The 18,053-nt window shown below is 31.8% G+C and overlaps 1 long non-coding RNA gene across 1 annotated transcript; it reads right to left on the reverse strand.

Annotated features, from left to right (window-relative positions):
• Positions 1 to 1,116: 1,116 nt before the first annotated feature.
• LOC132737587 (uncharacterized) lies at positions 1,117 to 17,840 on the reverse strand. Its single transcript, XR_009626751.1, has 3 exons — positions 17,450 to 17,840; positions 3,552 to 3,675; positions 1,117 to 1,183 (listed from the first exon to the last, which is right to left on the reverse strand). It is a non-coding gene; the product is annotated as an uncharacterized LOC132737587 (long non-coding RNA).
• Between the last annotated feature and the right edge of the window lie 213 nt (positions 17,841 to 18,053).

The raw sequence follows: 18,053 nt of genomic DNA on the forward strand, positions 1-18,053 counted from the left end.
TAATATATCTGTATATATTGTATCAATACAACATTTTGTGTATGATATGTATTAATATATCTGTATATATTGTATCAATACAACGTTTTGTGTATGATATGTATTAATATATCTGTATATATTGTATCAATACAACGTTTTGTGTATGATATGTATTAATATATCTGTATATATTGTATCAATACAACATTTTGTGTATGATATGTATTAATATATCTGTATATATTGTACAAATACAACATTTTGTGTATGATATGTATTAATATTTCTGTATATATTGTATCAATACAACATTTTGTGTATGATATGTATTAATATATCTGTATATATTGTATCAATACAACATTTTGTGTATGATATGTATTAATATATCTGTATATATGTACAAAAACAACATTTTGTGTATGATATGTTTAATATATCTGATAATATTGTATCAATACAACATTTTGTGTATGATAATGTATAATATATCTGTATATATGTATCAATATCAACATTTGTGTATGATATGTATCAATATATCTGTATTATTTGTATCAATACAGCATATGAATGGTGTAAATACATGCATGTCTATGTATGAAATGTTTCATTACATCACAATTTCTGTATAAATTTTATAATCATTATTGTGTAAAATGTATAAACAAACATTGTATAAAATAACACATAAATCCTTCAATAAACGAAATACAATTACATGTCATATTCTAAACATAACAAGAAATTTGCAAAAGAGCAATCTTAGTTACTACAGCAAAAGTTAAAATCAAAAAAGAAAACAAAACATGCAAGGTATGATTCTATCAAACATGAAGAGATTCAGTCAATAATAAGACTATAAGCAAAAGTGTAACAAGCATTATTTTACTATTTAAGAGACAATAGTTTTAACAGTTTAGCAAGGCTGAAAATAGTTCTTGACCATTGCACTTCCTCTCACTGTGCGAAGTGTTAATCAAATTCTTTTGATTCTTTTCAAGTTATTCCCTTGCATCATTAAAATCAACAACAATAAATATAAATATAGTCAGACTCAACAGTAGAGAGTTATGACAAAAGCTACACTTATTTTCTTTGAAACATTAGCTAAAAATGTAAAAGATGACTGTTTACCTGCAGATCCATCAAATCCAGAGATAAATGCCTCCTGTTTGTCATAAGGTGCTATATACTCACTCTGAAAAACACAGAAAACATAAAACAATGCATTTCTTTTAAATAAATTTAAATGAATCTTTCACAAAATATTCAGCCACAAATGAAAATATTAGTAATTTGAGCGAGATGCTACGATAAATTAATCTTAATAATCTTGATATGTAAATCATGTAATTTTTCTCATGATACTTAAAAACCTTATGACTGGAATAATGAAAAAAAACATCATTCAATGCATGATAACAATCTTAATCTATTTCTAAAATCATTCAAAAATATAATTCCAGATATTGTAAAATGTCCTTAGTGCCAGATATCTGAGACTTCTCGTACACTAGTATCTATTTACTACCTGTAATCCATTCCTTCTAATACACAGACAATTCAGATTAAATTAAAAACCATTTCTTCAATCTTTCTTTAATTCAAAACGTTTGTCCATGACGTTTACAGAAAAGCAGATATTTTTTAGTCACCAGATATTGAGATTTCTGATGTACCAGTAAAAAATATTAATACTGCTCTGATCTGCTCACAGACGAAACCAAACTGACGCTTTTGACTGTGGCAAGCTCTATTTATACTGTTGAGGCATCATTTATGAAGTGAATGAAAACAATGTTATGTGATTGTCTAATAAAAATAAAACATTTCCTTGATACTGATTTTTAACTTACTTCTATAAGTGTCTGTCACTTGAAGTACAGATTTATTTAAAGTCAGTGGTTGAAGTAACTTTTTGAGTAAAATACAAATATACATATGAAAATAAACAACATCAAAAATTATCCTAACTACTTATACAGCTTTAAAGTAAAAACTAATTAAAATACATCTTTATACCTTGATAATTTAAAAATACATAATTTTAATACAATGGCGAATTATAGAAAATGAAGGCAATCAAGTTACCCTAAAATAAGTTTTCTGTCACAATGTTTTATTATGAAGACTGCATGTAGGCATTTTCCAATGGACATACTGTTAAAAATTCACTGCTGACTTTTTGTTGAATTTGGTCTATCAATACAGGTTTTTTACAGATTTATCTTTAACAGATTTGAAAGGGATCCAATCATGGAAGGACAAGAGCAGTTGACCGGGTGATGCTTCCGAATAGGTTCGGAACACAGGAAGGTATACCTCTTGTAGTGTCAGAGGTTATGTCACAGACAAAGTTCAAAGTGTTAAAACAACAAAATGTTGCATGCGAACACATTTGTCTCATATGGTGATCATCTCTGTGAAATAGTTGTAAAATCCAACTTCAATAACAAAGTTATGGGCGGCGGGAAATGATTTTGTTGCAAGGTCATGCTGTGACCTTGACCTTTCCAAGGTGCAACCCATATGTTTTGCGTGTGGCACATCTTCTCAATATGGTGATCATTTCTGTGAAATAATTGTAAAATCAGACTTCAAAATAACGAAGTTATGGCCCAATTCCGGACATGATTTTTTTTTTTGCAAGGTCATGCTGTGACCTTGACCTTCAAGGTAGCGACCAAAATGTTGCGTGCAACACTTCGACTCAATATGGTGATCATTTCTGTGAAATAGTTTTGTAAAATCCGATTTCAAAATAACGAAAGTTATGGGCCAGACACAATTTTGTTGCTAGGTCATGCTGTGACTTGACCTTCAAGGTAAAGATCCAATATTGCTTGCGACACTTTGACTTTCAATATGGTGATCATTTCTGTGACCAATAGTTGTAAAATCCGACTTCAAATAACGAAGTTATGGCCGGACACGATTTTGCTGCAAGGTCATGATGTGACCTGACCTTCAAGTTTAGCGACCAAAATGTTGTGGTTGACACGTCTTTCTCAATATGGTGATCATTTCTGTGACATAGTTTTCATAAAATCAGACTTCAAATAACGAAGTTATGGGCCGGACACGAATTCGGGGACGTACTCACCGTACATAATGGACGGACGTCTGGCCGAAATGGATTAAAGGGGCCATTTCTTTTGTTATTTTCTATTGTTTAATAGAGGCCAATGGCCCCTTACTCTATTGTTAAGGAATGAACTGTATTGTTCTCTTTTGTTCTCGATTCGTAAGAATGGCCCCTATCCCTATTCGGTAGTGCTAACTGACAGATGGAGAAACCCGAGCGACTATATGTCCCCCGAAATTTTTTCGGCGGAACATAATAATCCAATGATGAGGAAAAAGAGACTGATTGATTTAATTAAATAAAAGAATGGATGGACAAACAATGGAGGAGACAGTTATTACAAATGGCAAACCTTGGGCAATGTTGTAATTTGGTGAGCTCAAAAGGGAAGACTTGGGCAATATAAAAGCCATTAGAATGGACAAACAGTTTTGTTTGATCAACATAACATTTAATTTCTAAATTAAAAATATTTAGATACCTGGTGTGCATCCCCAGAAGGTACAATATAAGCATGTAATGGCTCTGAAACATATGCTTTGTTTTTCTCATTAAAGATCGAAGCTTTGTTAGAATGGCAGTGGTACTTTTTGACGGCATTGTTTCTGAAATAAAATCAATTTATATATATTTTTATTTTCTTGTATAATACTGACATGTAGATTGAATAAAGATACTATTTTGTGAATGGCAAGCAGTTATATTTTGATGTTTACTTTTGCTGAATTTGAAAGTTACGTTGGAACAAAACATGACAATGTAGTTTGGGATAATTTTTTTCTGTTTGATACTTTATTATACAACATAGAAGGTAAATGACTGAATATTTATAATGGAGATTTAAAGATATATTCTATTGTGCTATGTCAAAAAACATGTATACAGAATTTGAAATGTGTTATAGCCTTAAAAAATTGAGAAAAATGGTTGACAGTGCTGGGAAATACACCATGATTAACTTTTTCATGTTTGATGATATTCCAAGTAATGCATGCAAAATAAACCAAAAGTTTGAACATTTTGGACCAGATTTTTTAAATTTTCTGACCAGTATATTTACAATATAATCCATTTAGAAAATATTTATTATATAATAGTATAGAGCGCTGTAGGTTATATGTGAACCATCGGCTATTTTGGACCGCCCCTCATTATAACACTTAGAAGTATAATTCTATTGAGTTCTTCACTTAACAAGAGCTGTCCGTAAGACAGCGCGCTCGACTTTTTTATTGCTTGCCAATAAAAAAAGTTTTTGCAGTAAAAGGCAATACAAGAATCTCTGTATTTTTAAAGTGAACAATGGCCATGAGCATTAAGATATTTAGTGAAGAATTATTTTACTGAATTGTGTGATACCCTTGAACACTGCAGCAAAGTTTGAAATGTTTAAGTCATGTTTAAGACGCCGGGGCGAGTAGGATAGCTCCCCTTTTCAATAGAAAAGTCGAGCTAAAAAAAGTGGACTGGTACTAAAAACTTAACCAAGATTCTAAGTCGATAAAAGGCCTTAATTTTTAAACAAATCCTTGACAGAGTTACCTTCTCTTGCGTACAGATGGGGGTAATGATGTGAAATAGCATTAAAGTTTCAAAGCAATATCTCAAAGGGTTTAAGGCAATAAGTGGATTTTACCCATATTCAATGTATTTTCTAAGTCAAAAAGGGGCATAATTCTGTCAAAAACCTTGACAGAGTTTATGTCCTCTTGTCTGTTGATGAAGGTCGTGATGGTAAACAAGTATGGTCAGTTTCAAAGCAAATACCTCCAATGGTTTTGAAATAAAGTGAGGTGGTACAAAAAACTTAACCAAGCTCAATACACTTTCTAAGTCAAAAAAGGGCCATAATTCTGTCAAAAACCTTGACAGAGTTATGTACTCTTGTCTGTAGATGGAGGTTATGATGGTGAACAAGTATGGTAAGTTTCAAAGCCATACTTGTAATACTTCTGAAATAAAGTGGGGTGGTACGAAAAACTTAACCAAGGTGTGACGCCAACGCCGACGCCGGGGCGAGTAGGATAGCTCCCCTTTTCATAGAAAAGTCGAGCTAAAAATGACAATGAAATCGTCCTTTTTCTCCTGGCGTCCACCCAGTGCCTGTACATTCAAATGAATGCTATTATTTTTGCATGATGTGAAATTCCTGGTGATCATGCCACTATTTTATAATAACCTTAAGAAAATATAGTCAATGCTTAAATTCATAAAATCTTGTTATGATATATTTTGTACAAGTAAACTATAAATTTAGGGCGATAAATCTCCTGATCAACACGTTATCATATTTTAGTTGTTAATACTACTTGATTCATCATATAATGTGGTTCCAATACTCCCCACAATATTTTATTGATGTAGGGTGTTTTGGAACCATAAATATCAATTGTTAAGTATGTTATTATATATAATAAAAAGGTAATAATAACTAGTGAAGTTGTGTTTGTACGTAGGACATGTTTTTGTAAAAACCATCTGAAAACAAAATTAGAACAGGGCAGAGAAAATAAGGATAAAACAAATTGACTCAGACTTAAAGCGTGAAAAACTGAAAAGCAAAAGGGAACCTGACTCCTTAGATTCCAACATACCATTTATTGTGACGAGGATAACTTGCAAATATGGATACTAGCATTACTTTTACATGCTAATCCTGCAACATTCCTTTTGTTAACACTATATATACCAGCATGTTTAAAGCATAGCACAATTTATGGTAATTCTTATTACAAAATAAAGACAAGAAAACAAGGAATAACCAATTTGACATTTATTTTTATCCAAGAATAGCGTTTATTAATGCACCTTTATGTGCATCAACGTCTGCAGAAGACCTCAGACTTTTTAAATCCCTTACTGTGTGGACTTGAGCTTTAAATGTGCCCTCATGCTTCTTAAGATATTAATGCTTACAAAAAGGGGCATTAACCCCCTTATAGTAATCGAAATGAACAGATAAATTGAATCACATTTTGACCATTTTACCTCACATGCTCTATATAAAGCATCATAAAATATTTAATTTCGACTTGTTAAATTAATTTTAAATCAAACTGAACTGTGAAAAATATGATTAAGTGTTCTATGTTCTGTTACCTAACTAGATCTATTTTTAGACTTAAATTAATGTGTCCCAAAATGCTCTTCTTTCTGCCCATAAATACCCGACGTGTCCCGAAACTGCCTCCTCATGTAGTTCTTTTTAACAAGGTATACTGCGTTTGTTTTGCATATGCTTATGATAGTGACCGGTGATAGACAAAAGTCACACAGAGTTTATCCTAAATATTCAATACCAATACTGAAACAAGCATATTTAAAATCACAGTAACAAATATACCTTAGATGCCCCAATATACCCGACAACGCTCTACATAAACTAATTTCTTTTTGCATTTTCAATGTTAAAAACTGTAGTGGTAGCTAAAAATACATATAAATCAATGATGATAAATGTATTTTGGATATATGTACTAGTGTACCAAAAAAGATTATGATATCCCAGAACAACCAATATTCAATTAGTTAAGCAGTTTTTAGCCTATAATGAATGGAAGGGAAAATGGTGCTTTAAATTTATTCTAGCTATTAATGCATCTATCAACATTTTATTCATTATAAGGTTAGAACATTTTTATTAAGTCTTGATCTTGCTTACAAAACAAATAAAAACAATATAACCCACTCAGGTCATTTTCCTCGGATTATTTTAACCTAAATTCAAACAGCAGGGTAACATCCCTAAAAATTTTGTTCAAGATATGCCAGGGTTACTAAAAGTTGTAGAAACTATTCAACAATTTTCATTAGTTATTCAACAATTTAAAACACATAAACTAAATGTTGAAATATATGAGTCACGCCATGACAAAACCAACATATAGTGCGTTTGCAACCAGCATGGATTGTGACCAGCTTGCGTATTTGCGCAGTCTGATCAGGATCCATGCTGTTCACTTACAAACCCTATTATAAGTAGAGAAACTGATAGCTAACATTATGGATCCTGATCAGACTGCACGGATGCACAATAATAGTATACTCGGTTCCTATGATATCACGGGTTCTATGATATCACAGTATTTACATTTTCTGTCATTGCAAGTAAAAACGGCACACGATGAGGCTAATATTTTTAAAACTGGCTCACTAAATTCATTTTCATTTGCCAATAAATTTAGTTTTGTGGATTATTAATGTATTGTGGGAAGAAAACTATTTTATAAAATCTTCATATTTGACTACTATTTCCCTTAGTTGTTTTTACACACTGTATTAAAATCTGTTACAATCACATATACGGATATATCGTCAATTCATATAGTTTGAATATTATAGCAAATTAACTGTTTGAAGTTTTTCGCAAATTAACTTGAAGATTTTGACCTATCTATCTTTCCATACTTGCATATTTGGGGATTACTGTGATACCATAGTAACCTCCTCTGTATTTACCCAAAGTGGCAGACGTTGGAAATAGTTTTAAAAATGTCATTTTCATTGGGTTTTTTTGAAATAATTTTTTGACAAACAGTTCTGGAAAAGGTTCACTTATTAGCTAGAAGAAAAATCTCATTCATGTAGGATATTTATATTTGAATATTTTCAAAAAGCGTTAAGTACCGTGATACATAGAACCCCGGGCTACAATAATTTTGTACCATGTTATGATTGATACAACAAATGAAATTGATTTACTTATTCAATTTCACCATGACCGTTTGACATAATATGTAAAACATGAACTCACACATGTTTTAATTGAAGGATATACCTTGTTTAAGTCACTTTCTATTCAATTAAATTATTTTCTGACTGGTGTCAGGTACAATATCATCCTGGTCAATGCACATGAACTTGAAATTCTATCAAGATTAATGATAATATCCAAGTAACACCCTATACAGTATAAAAAAACACAAGGAATGAAATTTGATGGATTTATGTATTGTTTATCGAAATGGCCCGATAGATTATTTTGATCTGTTGTTTTGTTGATTTGTTTGGCGTAAATTATGTTGGGGTGGGGAAAAGGTGTTTCATTCCTTGTGTTTATTTATACTGTATAGGGGGTATATTTTGGATATTGACCTTTTCGAAAACCTAGCTAAACACCGTTTTCCGGTACGTTACGGATTTAGCTCTGGGGAATTACATCAAATGAAGTACATTATACATGATGTTTCTATTTTTCAATCATTCTTTTACCGTTTAAGGTGACAAAAATTGATGTATTTGAAAATTATCTATATTCCTTTAATATATATTTTAAATTTTTCAAAAAATAAATTGTTTACAATGAAAATCAATAAAATTAAAACAGATGTTGTGGAATCTTCCATAATAAATAAGGTTATTTTCTGTGTAAACTTGTGTATTTACTTTGTTTTTTGTATGGAATTATTCATACAATGATATTTAATTATTTTCTTATAAAAAATAACTTGTTTTATTTCAATTTAATTTTAAAAAGGCCGAAAACATCGAGTTCGCTATTACACTCCATTTGGTGAATTCCCCAGAGCTATGTACAGAAAGTACCGGAAAACGGCGTTTAGCTAGGTTTTCGAATTCGTGAATTATTCCCTGCGGTCTGGAGACCGCAGGGTATTGGTACGCATTTAACTTTTGAGGCATGGAGGAGCACGTGACCTGTTTTCGGTACATGGAGGAGCATGTGATCTGTAAACCGTATATGATTGGTTAATTGACCTTTTCGAAAACTCAGCTAAATACCGTTTGCCGGTACGTTACAGATTTACCTGTAGGGAATTAGTCCGAATTATTACACCTAATTGAGAACAAAAATCTATTACGTGATATTTCTAATTTTCTATAATTATTTTACCGTTTAAGGTGGAAAAACTTGAATGCTGTCTTTGAAAATTATCAATGTTTTTTCAATATCTATCTCAAATTTTACAAACAATAAATTGTTTATACTGAAAATCTACAAAATTAAAATATTCGTAGTGGCATCTGCCATAATAAATAGAGATATTTTCTGCGTAAACTTGTATGTTTACTTTATTTATTTTTGCTCGGAATTATTCATAAAATGGCGGTTACACGACTTACCGGAATCGGCCGAATTACCGGAATCGACCGGAATCGGCGGTGAATTACCGGAATCGACCTGTAACTTTGTAATAATTAAATTTTTTAAGTTTTTTATTGCAATTTTATAAAATATTAACAATATCAATGATTAATGAAAAGATTTTTATAAATAAAATCGCTTTTGATTAATTTAACAAGAGATCTAATATCGGCGAGCTACTGCCAAACTGCCCGTGACCGGAATCGGCCTGCTATTTCGTTGTTTATGCAACTTTTAATGTTCCTTTTGCATGTTTTTATAAAACCTAAATATTATCATTAATCTTCCTACAGATTGTGAAAAAATCGCTTTTGAATAATAATAATAAACAAATATTTATGATCAGCGAAAACGGGCAAACTGCCGGAATCGGCGAAGGATTACCGAAATCGGCCTGTAATTTGCTTATCTTTAAACTTTTAACAAAATTTTTGCACCCTTGATTAAAAATAAACAATAGCAATGATTTGTAATCAGATTATTGTCAATAAAATCACTTTTTATTAATTAAACAAGATATTTAATATCGGCGAGTTACTGCCATACTGTCGAAAACGGCGAAGGATTACCGGAATCGACGTATAATTTAGTCTATTGTACTTTTTAACGTTTCTGTTGCATTGCTAATATTCGTCTTATAAAATATAAATATTATGAATGATATAGATTCTTTCTTTCTTTTATTTTGTAAATTTCAATTCGCCTTTGGTTAATAAAGCAAGAGATCAAAGATCGGCGAGTTACTTATACTGTCATACTGCCGAAATAGGCGAATGATTACCGGAATCAGCCTGTATTATTGCAATTTATTGACTTTGCAAGAAAAAAATGCAAACAATATTATAGATATCTAAAAAGATTTCTGAAAATGAAGAATCCTTATTAAATAATAAACTAGAGATCTAAGGTCGGCGAATTACTGCCATATCGCATATATGCAGTGCCAGGGCTATCGGACAATTACCGGAATCGGTCTGTTTTTTCCCCACCAATATTTCAACGTTTAAAAATGCCTTGAATTATTTTATTAAATACAAACAATTTAAACGATTTTCATAATGTTTATTGAAATCGGTATTAAATAAGAAGCAAACGATTTATGAAAAATAGCTGTTATATCATAATAAAAAGATTGATATTGAAGATCGGCAAAAAAACGGGAAACCTGTTGGAATAGGCGATGGATTACCGGAATCGACCTGTAATTTGGTTATTTGTGAACCTTTTAAATATTTCTTTTGCATGTTTTTATAAGATATAAACATTTTCAACGATATTCATTTTTGTAAGTAAATTCGCTTTTGATTAATAAAATAAGAGACCTAAGATCGGCGAATTACTGTCATACTGCCGATATAGGGAAGGATGGGCGGGATCAGCCTGTAATATAGTTGTTTTATGTTATTTTATTGAATGCCAATAATATCATTGATATGCAAAGATTTTCTTTTGAGAAATAAAGATCACTTCTTATTATAAACTAGATATCTAAGATAGACTAATTACTATCACAGTGCCTGAATTAACAGGTAAATACCGGAATTAGTCTGGTTTTTGTTATATTTCAGCGTTTTAAAAATATCTTGCCATAATTTATTAAATACAAACAATTCAAATGATATTTAATAATATTAATTGTAATTGCTAATACATAATAAACAAAGTGATCTATGATTCCATGCTACCGAATCGACGAGCGATTACCGGAATCGGCCTCACTTCGTCTAGGATTACTGGAATCGGTTCTAATTTTGTTATGAATGTGAACTTAATATAATTATTATCATTTATTTTTGCATGTATTTACAAACATAATCATTGATCTTTTATGGAATAATGCAATATCGTCTTCATATTATATTTTTCAGGACATTGCTAACAGAGGATGGATAACAATAGGTCAGTTTAGTCTTTCTTTATGTTTGCATAACTCAATACTTTATTTCATAAAGTAGTCGATTTATAATTACATGCAATAATTTTTATTTGAATCTTTATTTATAAAATACAAACCTCATAAAATATTCACATGAAATCAATATTTTACCAGGCAGTTAAATCGTACTTACTTGACAGTTCATGGTCATTCTGGAGTATCAAATCAATTGTCGTCATTTGTGTTATTGGTGCACCATAAAAATATTACAAAGATTGCGAATTAGTCAATCGTTGAAACATAGATTCGTTAGTCTTAAATAGTAAACAAATCATCTATACCCGTAACGTATAAAACAGTGAGATATGGATGTTAACTATATACGCACAGATGTTACTGTCACTACGAGCTGTATATTGGGAGCTGTGTATTGGGAAGTGTGATATACTACAAAACAGTGGGGTGCCAATATACGGTATGCTGATATATTTCATAGTGGGAGGGACTATCTGTTAGAAAATGCCTGTTGTTCAGCAAGCTGTATATGAATTAAGTCATAAGATTTATTGAACTTCATAATTTTTAAAGGCTTAAGATTTAGTCAATGTAAAAACCAAACAACAATATAAACACCCTGTATAGATCTAAAGATTCTTTTCAAAGTTTAGCATAATTTCTAACCGTTTGACCCATTTAATTATTAATAAAAAATGGAAGAAGATCGTTAAAGTAAAGGACTATGATACATGTTTATACATGTAGTTATCTATGTCTCTGGCTTATGACAAAAATGACTTTTTCCACGAACATCCCAAATAAACACACATTATTTTTTAAATGTGATGTATATACATTTTTTTCATCTTTGATTAAATATAAACAATATCAATGATTTGTAATCAGATTTTTGTAAATAAAATCTCATTGATAAATGATTAATTAAACAAGATATTTAATATCGGCGAGTTACTGTCATACTGTCGGAATCCGCGAAGGATTACCGAAATCGGCATATAATTTGGTTATTAATGAAGATTTTCTAAAATAGGTTCTTGCATCTTTATACAATATAAATAATATCAATGAAATATAAAAAAAGTAAATAAAATTGCTTTTGATTAATTTAACAAGAGATCTAATATCGGCGAGCTACTGCCAAACTACACGAATAACAATCCTTCCGAATAACAATCCTTCCGACAGTATGACAGTAACTTGCTGATCTAGCTCTTGTTTAATTAATAAAGCGTGATTTTGTTTATAAAAATCTTTGTACATGTCATTCATATTGTTTCATAAATAAAATTACTGGCCCATTCCGGTAATAATTCCCCGATTACGCCAGTATGGCAGATACTCAAGTTACTCGACAGTATGGCAGTTACTCACTGATCTTAGATCTCCTGTTTAATAAATTAGTTATGATCTTTGGATCAGATCATTTGATCACTCTTTTTTCAGTGGAGTTCCTTTAAACTGTAAAGGTAAAAAATGCGAAGACTTCCATTTTCATACAAATTTTGACAATTATTCTTTTTCAATACGGAACTCCTAACTATTTATCATAATCCTTTACTTTAAGGATCTTCCATTTTCTATTAATAATTAGATGGGTCAAATGGTAAGAAATTATGCTAAACTTTGAAAAGAATCTTATGATCTATACAGGCAGTTTAACAGCCTTTAAAATTTTTGCAGTTCAATAAATCCTGTGACTTAATTCATGCTTAACAACAGCCATTCTCTAACAGATAGTCCCTCACACTATGAAATATATCAGCATACCGTATATTGGCACCCCACTGTTTTATAGTATATCACACTTCCCAATACACAGCTCACAATATACAGCTCGTTAACTTCCAATAAGGTGACAGTAACATCTGTGCGTATATAGTTAACATCCATATCTCACTGTTTTATACGTTACGGGTATAGATGATTCGTTTACTATTTAAGACTAACGAATCTATGTTTCAACGATTGAATAATTCGCAATCTTTGTAATATTTTATGGTGCACCAAAAACACAAATGACGACAATTGATTTGATACTCCAGAATGACCATGAACTGTCAAGTAAGTACGATTTAACTGCCTGGTAAAACATTGATTTCATGTGAATATTTTATGAGGTTTGTATTGTTTAAATAAAGATTCAAATAAAAATTATTGCATGTAATTATCAATCGACTACTTTATGAAATAAAGAATTGAGTTATGCAAACATAAGGACTAAACTGACCTATTGTTATCCATCCTCTGTTAGCAATGTCCTGAAAAATATAATGTAAAGACGATATTGCATTATTCCATAAAATATCAATGATTATGTTTGTAAATACATGCAAAAATTAAATGATAATAATTATATTAAGTTCACATTCATAACAAAATTAGAACCCATTCCAGTAATTCTAGACGAAGTGAGGCCGATTCCGGTAATCGCTCGTCGATTCGGTAGCATGGAATCATAGATCACCTTGTTTATTATGTATTAGCAATTACAATTAATATTATTAAATATCATTTGAATTGTTTGTATTTTATAAATTATGGCAAGATATTTTTAAAACGCTGAAATATAACAAAATAACAGACTAATTCCGGTATTTACCTGTTAATTCAGGCACTGTGATAGTAATTAGCCTATGTTAGATATCTAGTTTATAGTAAAAAAGTGATCTTTATTTCTCAAAAGAAAATCTTTGTATATCGATGATATTATTGGCATTCAATAAAATAACATAAAACAACTATATTACAGGCTGATCCCGCCCATCCTTCCCTATATCGGCAGTATGACAGTAATTCGCCGATCTTAGGTCTCTTATTTTATTAATCAAAAGCGAATTTACTTACAAAAATGAATATCGTTGAAAATGTTTATATCTTATAAAAACATGCAAAAGAAATATTTAAAAAGTTCACAAATAACCAAATTACAGGTCGATTCCGGTAATCCATCGCCTATTCCAACAGGTTTCCCGTTTTTGCCGATCTTCAATATTAATCTTATTATTATTATATAACAGCTATTTTTCATAAATCGTTTGCTTCTTATTTAATACCGATTTCAATAAACATTATAAAAATCGTTTAAATTGTTTGTATTTAATAAAATAATTCAAGGTTATTTTTTAAACGTTGAAATATTGGTGGGGAAAACAGACCGATTCCGGTAATTCCCCGATAGCCCTGGCACTGCATATATGCGATATGGCAGTAATTCGCCGACCTTAGATCTCTAGTTTATTATTTAATAAGGATTCTTCATTTTCAGAAATCTTTTTAGATATCTATAATATTGTTTGCATTTTTTTTCTTGCAAAGTCCATCAATTACAATAATACAGGCCGATTCCGGTAATCATTCGCCTATTTCGGCAGTATGACAGTATATGTAACTCGCCGATCTTTGATCTCTTGCTTTATTAACCAAAGGCGATTGAAATTTACAAAATAAAAGAAAGAAAGAATCTATATCGTTCATAATATTTATATTTTATAAGACGAATATTATACCCCGGTCACATATTCACGGAATACGCTCACGGAAGAGCCACGGATTAATTCCGGCATCGTCCGTAGCTACCCGTACTGGTCAGTAGCTCTCCGTATTGTAACCGTAATCAATCGTGGTAGTCCTTGTATATCCGTAGCGATCCTTGACAATTTTTGAACATGCACAAAATTTTGCTACGGAAAAATCAACCGTAGCGTATCCCTACTAGTCCGTATTAATCCGTACTGATACGTACTGGTCCGTACGAAAACCGTAATAGTCCGTACTGATTCGTAGTCCACCAAGATGTCAAGGATTTCCACGGTTTTGTACGGAGAACTACGTATTTGTACGGTTACCCTACGTATTAGCTACGGTTTTAATACGGATTAATACGGCATTGTCACGGGGAGCCACGATCGTAATACGTTGTACAACGGAGAGGCAAGGATTAGCACGGTCTTATACGGTTTATTGCGTTGCAACACGAAATGGTACGGAACGGTACGGCCCACCACTGTTTAGTACGGATGAATTAAGTACCATGTACTTTTTCAATGGTATAAATACTACCTTCTTGGTAAAAACAGACATATATTTTTGCAGGAACATTTAATAAATGATAATTGCCATTTACTGGCTGCAACTTTATCTTTATCTTGTTTATCATATTTTATATTGAAATGGCTCAGAATGCGGAGGCAGTGGTCGAGCTGAATGATGACATGCATAAAGGTAAAAATATATTTTTATCGTACTACAATTCATAAGTAATAGAATTACATTTAATGTTACATATTTTAGAAACATTGGATCGTGAAAATGGAGTAAATATGTACATAAAACGAAGTGTCTCATAAGCCTCGGACAATGGCCCTTGAGTGATAATCAGATTAATTAACAAGCTTTTTACATATTTTTAAAACATAAAAATCACGATAATTAATGTAATTGTAAGATGAACAGCAAATCTTAAAATTAAAAGAGAAGCAGTATTGATCAACATTTTTCATTAATGATTACTTGTCCATATCTAATCAGGTAAGAGAAGACAGACGAGATGGTGGACTAGAGATGGGCTTTTACGAAGACCGCTTCATGTTTAGTATAAGCCTTCTATGGCCGAACTTGTTGAGGATCCAGCGTTCTTCAAGAAAATCACTTTGATTGGACGGGGTTCGGTTGAATCCTCTCCACCAAAATCATTGAACGCTACAATTCGTTTTCTAGGTGTTCTTTTCGTTTGAGGCATTTTGAAAATGAGCAAGCAATTAAGAGGTTGTGGACGGATGTATTAGGTCCGTATAGATCCGTGGCAATTCGTTCTTCTCCGTATCAATACGTTCTTCTCCGTATCAGACCGTACTTATTCGTACTAACCCGTGCTTATACCGTAGCAGACCGTAATGTATCCGCAGTGCGTCCGTCCTGATTCGTGTCGCTCCGTATCAAACCGTGTCGCTCCGTAACAAACCGTGTCTCTCCGGGGGCTTTTGGTGGTAAATCCGTCGGACTCCGTACTCATACCGTTGTGTGTCCGTACTGGAACCGTAGCGGACTACGAAATTTCACATTTCCGTAGTAATCCGTGAACGATTAGACCGTAGCTCTTCCGTGGCATTATCCGTGAATATGTGACCGGGGCATAAGCAATGCAACAGAAACGTTAAAAAGTACAATAGACTAAATTATACGTCGATTCCGGTAATCCTTCGCCGTTTTCGACAGTATGGCAGTAACTCGCCGATATTAAATATCTTGTTTAATTAATAAAAAGTGATTTTATTGACAATAATCTGATTACAAATCATTGCTATTGTTTATTTTTAATTAAGGGTGCAAAAAGTTTGTTAAAAGTTTAAAGATAAGCAAATTACAGGCCGATTTCGGTAATCCTTCGCCGATTCCGGCAGTTTGCCCGTTTTCGCTGATCATAAATATTTGTTTATTATTATTATTCAAAAGCGATTTTTTCACAATCTCTAGGAAGATTAATGATAATATTTAGGTTTTATAAAAACATGCAAAAGGAACATTAAAAGTTGCATAAACAACGAAATAACAGGCCGATTCCGGTCACGGGCAGTTTGGCAGTAGCTCGCCGATATTAGATCTCTTGTTAAATTAATCAAAAGCGATTTTATTTATAAAAATCTTTTCATTAATCATTGATATTGTTAATATTTTATAAAATTGCAAGAAAAACTTAAAAAATTTAATTATTACAAAGTTACAGGTCGATTCCGGTAATTCACCGCCGATTCCGGTCGATTCCGGTAATTCGGCCGATTCCGGTAAGTCGTGTAACCCATAAAATGGTAGGCATATTTAATCATTTTCTTAAAAAGAAATAATTGTTTTATGTTCGTCCTTCTCCGGTCTTCAACGGTCACATACAGTTTCCAAAGACCTTCTTCTATATTGTTCGATTATTGTCAACTATGTTCCTGTTACAAACGTTTATTTATCCCCCCCCCCAAATAATGTTGAAAATAGTTAAATGAAATATTTTTATATCATTAAAATTTTCACAACAGGAAACCATTTTACTTGTCATTAATATTGATAGAATTTCAAGATCCTGTGGTCAATGCAATTTTCACCAATTTTAGTTGTGTTAAGTCACAAGAATTTCTATAAAGATGTTTCACTACTGATACTTTAAAGACCTTTTGAATGCTAGATGTTTGAGAACTGGTTTGTCCAGATAAATTGAATTCGTCCGAATATTTGGGAAATCCGAAAGATACTACATTCTCAGATATTATTTTTTTCATTCAGCGCACTAAACACTAAATGACAGCATATATAATATTATTTTGCATAAACATTATTCATATTTATATAAACTGACAATGAGTTGCAAATATCTATCTCTACAGAAACAAAATATAACCTATTTTCTTTTTGTTTCGTTTCGTTCAAAGCCTTGGGGGGCAATACACAGTTTTCAAGGCTTCTCGGCAAACAACTGACTGCGCCACAATCAAAACCTCACACACAAGTCTGTAATCACACACCTGAAATAAATGCATTTCATATTTAACATATACATATGTATCTCACAGCAAACAATTAAAAATACATGTCCACCTTCTAGTTTTCTGGCACATAGCCCTGTGTTTTTCATTGTTTTGGTCGCGAAAATCAACGACAAAAATTGCGGATTACCCCTAATCGCAAAATACAACAATATATTAACGTCAAAAGATTAAATCACAAGCTATAGTGATTCTTCCTTCTTAAACAATGCACAATCTGAAAATAACATCCAAACGGGGAGTCATGCACCTACTTTTTTCACTATTTTAAGTCTTCTGCATACCCTTTAAATTGAAGAGCTGAATCACCGCCTAGCTCCAAAAACCACATGTTCGCATCCGACAGGTGCTCTCTCAAAAAAGCAAGGGTTAACGCCACTAAATTCAATTTTACTAAATAACTGAAACACAATACTAGTCATTGAAACTTGAAATATAGTAACTATAAACATTTAGAAC

Source organism: Ruditapes philippinarum, unplaced genomic scaffold, assembly GCF_026571515.1.
Source record: "Ruditapes philippinarum isolate M1 unplaced genomic scaffold, ASM2657151v2 ctg10987_1_1_1_1, whole genome shotgun sequence".
Classification (NCBI taxonomy): domain Eukaryota; kingdom Metazoa; phylum Mollusca; class Bivalvia; order Venerida; family Veneridae; genus Ruditapes; species Ruditapes philippinarum.